The sequence below is a fragment of the Echinops telfairi genome, unplaced genomic scaffold (assembly GCF_000313985.2).
Source record: "Echinops telfairi isolate 266 unplaced genomic scaffold, ASM31398v2 ScPeMD7_3;HRSCAF=10, whole genome shotgun sequence".
In the NCBI taxonomy this organism is placed as follows: Eukaryota; Metazoa; Chordata; class Mammalia; order Afrosoricida; family Tenrecidae; genus Echinops; species Echinops telfairi.
In genome coordinates this window covers 36,049,620-36,055,577 of record NW_022103899.1, presented here as the reverse complement: position 1 = coordinate 36,055,577, position 5,958 = coordinate 36,049,620, and the positions used below count along the sequence as shown (strand labels likewise).

Genomic DNA, 5,958 nt, shown 5'->3' with positions numbered 1-5,958 from the left:
GCCTTGTCATATGAACTAATTGTTTATAGATTGGGGCTAGGATGAAGTCAAGCCCCAAATCCATTTATGCATCTATGGATTATTTAAGTCTCTTGTTTCCCTTAGAGACATGATTGTCATTTTATGTTTGAGAACATTTTCAGTCATCCCCTGGAGTATTACTTCCACTGTCATCAAATCAATGCTGACTCATGGCAACCCTATAGGACAGAGTAGAGCGTGTTTCTCCAAGCCTGCAAATCTTCACAGGAATAGAAAGCCTCATCCTTCCCCTGCAGAGCTGGCTAGTGGTTTCCAACTGCTAACCTTATGGTTAGCAGCCCAATGCATAACCACCATGCATTGATAGTGTCATTATTTAGCCAATGGTATAGAATTAAAACACTTGAGAAAAAGAAATGAGTATAGACCAGCTATGAACTGGTTGACTTGTAGAGATTTAACCCTGAACTGACTGGACACTACACAAGCAGTGGAGGCTGATGATGGGTCAAATCTTCCAATAATATTCATTCGAAGCAACAGAGTCATGTCTACTAAATTAATACATGTCATAATGAAGCAAGAAGGATTCATTGGGCACCCTCAAGAGAAAAGACACAAACTAAAGTCTACCATTTCTATGCTAGTAATTATCAGTTTCTTCTCACACAACGGAGGTTTAGCCTTAAGTCCATTGGCTACTGGTGAGTTTGAGGTAAAGCCCACTTCATTTAGTGGTGTTTCTACATCTACTCCTTCTGATGTGGCCTATGAAGGATGCTGTGTACCTTAAAAGAAGAGAGTCTAAAGTACCAGTAGTCTATAGTGCACGGACTGGGTGCATTATACTGAGTAAAATTAGTCAATCACAAAATGACAACTATTCCATGAGTCCACTTCTTCCTCTTAGTGTTAAAATGCATCCACATGGAGCAAATAATAGCTCATTCGTTATTAAACACTACATAGTATTCCTTTGTGTAGAGGTATCATTATTTTTATTCATTCACTTGCTTTAAGGACAGCTTATCTTGGTTGCTAATGATAAATACCCAACAGAAGATTGTTGGGAAGCACTAGTGGCATAGTTGTTTACACACTGAGCTATTAACTTCAAGGTCAATGGTTCAAACCCATCAGCTTCTCTACAGGAGACAGATGAGGCTGTCTGCTCCTGAAAAGATTTAAAGTCTCAGAAACCCAAAGCAGCAGTTCGGCTTTCTCCTGTTGCGTCACTATTGGCTGGAATCAACATGGCAGGGTTGTTGTTTGCATTGCTGTTTGGATTATGTATTAGGATTCTCCAGAGCAGCAGAACCAAGAGAGTAGACAGATACATGTAAATAGGTAAATATTATTAAAACTTGACTCATACTTGTAGGGGCTAGCGGGTTTGAAATCTGTTGCTCAAACCAACAAGATAAAAATGCAGGCAAGATATCTGTTACGATCTTCAGACAGAATTCTTTCACCTTTACTATTAGGTTCTTCAACTTACTGGATGAGGCCCAGCCACACCACGGAGACTGATCTACTTAAAGTCAGTTTACTGTAAATGTAATAACATGTAAATATTTTCATAGCAACGTTTAGACCACCAAACAACTGAGCACCAGAGCCCAGCCAAGTTGAACACAGAAAATCAACCATCACTCATGGTAAGTGAATGTTCTACTTTTATAAGAAGCCACCTAATTATTTTTCCAGTGTGTCTATAATATTTTGCCTCCCAGCCAGAGATGTAAGAGTTCTGGTAGCCCCCTACCCTCTCCAGTTCTTATCTATTTTACTTTAGTTAATAATACATACCAGTATCACATTGTGGTTTCAGTTTGTATGTCCCTAGGGTCTAATGTGGGAGAGAGACCAGACTTTCTACTCCTATAAAGAGTACAGTCTCAGATACTCACAGGGGCTGTTCTACCCTAACCTATAGGGGAGTTGGAATCAATTTGACAGCTGTGAGAGATCCTAATGAGTCCTGCTGGCATAGTGGATTACATGTTGGGCTGTTAACTATTAGGTTAGCGGTTCGAACCCATTGCTACTCCACTGGCGAGAGATAAGGCTTTCAGCTTTTGTAAACCTCTGTGGACTCAGAAACCCAAAGAGGCAGTTCTACTCTGCTGTAAAGGGTCTTTCTGAGTCAGAATTGACTCAGCAGCAAAGAGTCAAGGCTGATGAAAAGGCCCAGGTGACCCCGTGATTAAGCAGCTGATTTAGTTGTGATTCAAAGACATAGCCGTCTGGAAAGATCCAAGCCTTGAAGACCCCGGGGTTTTCCATGACAGTTCAACTCTGTGCTATAGGGTCACTGGAAGTTAGAATCAACTCAACAGCACAAAATGTCCTTTCAACAACATGTTGTAGTTTTCAACATACAAACCCTGGGCGTGATTGGTTATACCAGAGTATTTCATTTTGGGGGAACATTGGGAGAAGCCCTGGTGACACAACAGTCAAGTGCTAAGCTGCTAACCTAATGGCTGGGAGTTCAACACCACCCCACTCCCCACCCCCCAGCAACTCCATGGGAGACTTAGCAATTGTGTTTCCAGAAAGACTGCTGCTTAATACAAACTCCTGTGGAATCAACTCAATAACAAAACCAAACTCACTGCCCTCAAGTCGATGCCAGTCAAAGTGACCCTGTCGGACAGAGTAGAACTTCTGTGAATTTCCAAGACTGTAACTGTTTCCTAGAGTTGAAATCCCCATTTTTCTCCAGCAGAGTGGCTGGTGGTTTTGAACTGCTGACCTTGCAGTTAACATAACCATAACCACTATGCCACCAGGGCTCCTATCATCAACTCAATAACACCTTGCAAAAATAACATTGTAAATTGTATTGTTTAATTCTGGTTTCCAAAGGTTTGCTGCCAATATGATTGACGGTTATTTTTCTGACCTTGCATCCTGTTATCATGCTAATACTATTTATGAATTTGAGCAGTTTGGGAGTACAGCCCTTTGGATTTTCTTTATCGATAATATAATTTATGAATATGGGCGGGCAGTTTTATTTCTTCCTTTCAAATATGTATGCCTGTTTATTTTCACCTTATTGCATTAATGAGGTCTTCCAGGAGAATGTTCAATAGTAGTGGTGAAAATAAATATTATTATTCCCAATTTTAAGGGGAAAGTATTTAGGCTTGCATACCAACTATCAAGGTAACTGTAGGTATCCTGTAGACGCCCTTCATCAAGTTGAAGAATTTTCCTTCTGTCCCTAATTTGTTGAGTTTTTCAGTCAATTGCCTTTTCTACATTAATTGATCTGATTGTGTGATATTTCTTCATTGAACTATTAATATGGTGGATTATATTTATTTTTAATATTGAACCAACCTTGCATCCCTGGGGTAAACCTCACTTGACCAGACTGTACATGTTGCTGGATTTCATACCCTACTATTTTGTTAAGGATGGTTGCAGCTATGGGTGTGTAATTTTCTTTCTTGCAAGGTCTCTGACTGGTTTTGGAATCAGGGTAATGCTGACTTCCTAAGATGAGTTATAAATGATTTCTCCCTTTTCCCCTTTATGGTATTTATTTGTTGGAGAAGCCTAGTTATTTATTTTGTAAAATGTCTGCCATTATTGATTCGCCTGATTTTTCTTCATTGAGGTTTCAAATTTATTCCTGTATTCTCAATTCCCTGTAAATTGATAGTTATAATTAGAGGCTTGATTAGATTCAGTGTTTTAATCCAGAAAGACTAGAGAAACAAATCCAGGGAGAATCATATGTGTGTAAGAGAGAACTTTATATAAAAGAGTAATTGTATATTAAGAAAACATCTCAGCACAGTCTAGATCAAGTCCATAAGTCCGATATTAGCCCATATGTCCGATACCAGTAGACTTATGTGGCTGTGCAATAATGCAGAATGCAGGAAGATCACAGGCCATTAGGTGGAAAATCTTGTGGATCCTGTGTCAGTGGAAGCATCTTAGCGCTGGTATGGGTCTTCACGTGGCTCCTCCAGCTCCAAGGCTCTGGCTGGCAACAGCATAGCTCCACATAGCTTGTCAACAGGAATGTCTCACAGGGAGAAAGTGTGCGTGTCTTGCCTCCAGGTAGGAAGACCAGAGTTCCCGGAATCCCAAAAAGAAAGCCATGTCTACACAGAGGCCTCGTTGGCTATGGCCTGATTGACAGGCTACATTCCACCCCTTCACAAGTTGACAGATCATTTATCTGCCACATTCAGGTTCAATAATTTTGCTCTGAAAACTTCATGGCATAAGTTTTCTATTGCAGCAAATCATGAAACCCATAATATCTAGTTGTCTCACTTTTTGTGATGCTAAAATTGATCAGTTGGATTTTGGTAGTTAGTATTTGCCTGTTAATCCCACAAAATTTCCTCTCAGCCACTGCATTCATGGATAATTATTGACGGGGTCTATTTGTCGAAGATGATTTTCTAGGATTTTTACTTCTTTTGGATTTATTAACTCCCCTAAACTGGAGCTTTATCAGCTTTTTGTGTAAGAGCTGGCCCTTCTAGGAATCACAAGTAGACAGAATTGGGAGTGCATGGGATGTTGTGCAAGATAAAGCTGTGAAAGAGAAAGAAGGCAGGGGAAGAACAGCCTTAGCCCTTGATATGGATCTTGCAAATTACCGGGCAACCCAATGGAGAACTGTATGATAAAGACTGCCCATTACAAGAGTCCCACATTGGACAGAAATGGACAACTCTGTTTTCTCTGCCCTGAAAACTCTGTTTCAGGACTGCCTGGGAAGAGGGTGGCCTAAAGTTCACAGGCTGAGGTGAATCCTAATGGCGCTAATGAAGGGGAAATGGAGGGAGCACAGAGAGAAAATGTTCTAAAATTCATGATGGTAATGACTGCACAAGTCTCCTTGACATGAGTGAACTGTTGAATTGTGTGATCTGTGGATTCAGTGCTAACAAAATTGTTTAAAAAAAAAAAAGGCAGTAACAGTTGGACATTGTTAACTACATCCCTTACAACAAAGTTTCAAGGGTTTTTTTTTCTTAAAGGGAGATTTTGGAGTTGTAGTTCATGACTGCAATATCCTGAAAGACAATTTGTAAATAAAAGCAGGATTAATTCTTTATTCTTTCCTTTCATCAATTTTCAGAATAATGAGCAGGTGCCCTAGGAACTTTCAGTGATGACTCATAGGTTGGGTTGGGTTTTTTTTAAAAAAAGGTAGTTCAATTAATTCCCCATATTCTTTTTGATGATAAAGTTGTTTCATCTTTCAGTTCTTATATTTTTGTCTTTTTATTATGAAAAACAGCAAGCAGAAGAGTACTTTGTGTAATCCACCTTGAACAATTATCAGCTTGTGACTATCCTTCCCTTATGAATTATTTAAAACAAATACCAGACAGCATGTCATCGTGAGTCATTTTGACATCACCCATTATTTTTGATAGCTTCTTCAGTTTCGGAAAGAATAACAATTTCCATACTTGTCACTCATAGTTCCTGCCCTCGTTCATTTTAGTAAGATTTTTCTAATGTCTACTATCAGATACATTTATTTGTTTATTTTATACTTTCATAAAATCTCTCTTGAAATCAAAACCATATTTTTTCTTCAAACCTAAACTCATAAAAAAATCATGACATATGTGGGAGCTTCAAAAAGAAGCAGAGAAAATTTTATTATTGTTTAATTCCATTTTTTCTTGAATTTTTGATGCTTCCTCATATTCTATGAGAAATTACATTCCATTTTCACAATAGTACATTATATAGGATGTTCACTGTGACAAGTAGCATAAAACTCATATCAAATTTGACTTAAACAAGAAAAGGATCAGAAACCTTCAAAGTGCAGATGTTGGGGGAGGAGGAGAGACTGGAGCACATTCTGGCCCACCAGGCCTTGAGGACGATGACCCCAAATAGAGCAGCCAGTCCACAGAGAGGACCACATGGCCAGCCCCACTATGAGACGTGATGCCCCTCACTGACCCATGGCCCTGC

At 39.3% G+C, this 5,958-nt stretch overlaps 1 protein-coding gene across 3 annotated transcripts in view; it reads left to right on the top strand.

The window, feature by feature from the left end:
* The first annotated feature begins 1,249 nt into the window (after positions 1 to 1,249).
* KANSL1L (KAT8 regulatory NSL complex subunit 1 like) overlaps positions 1,250 to 5,958 on the top strand; it is a 121,297-nt gene continuing 116,588 nt past the window's right edge. For all 3 annotated transcript variants that reach the window (XM_045295256.1, XM_045295235.1, XM_045295260.1), the window contains exons 1-2: positions 1,250 to 1,329; positions 1,467 to 1,640. The gene's annotated coding sequence lies outside the window, so the exon portion shown is untranslated. The remainder of the gene's footprint in view (positions 1,330 to 1,466; positions 1,641 to 5,958) is intronic.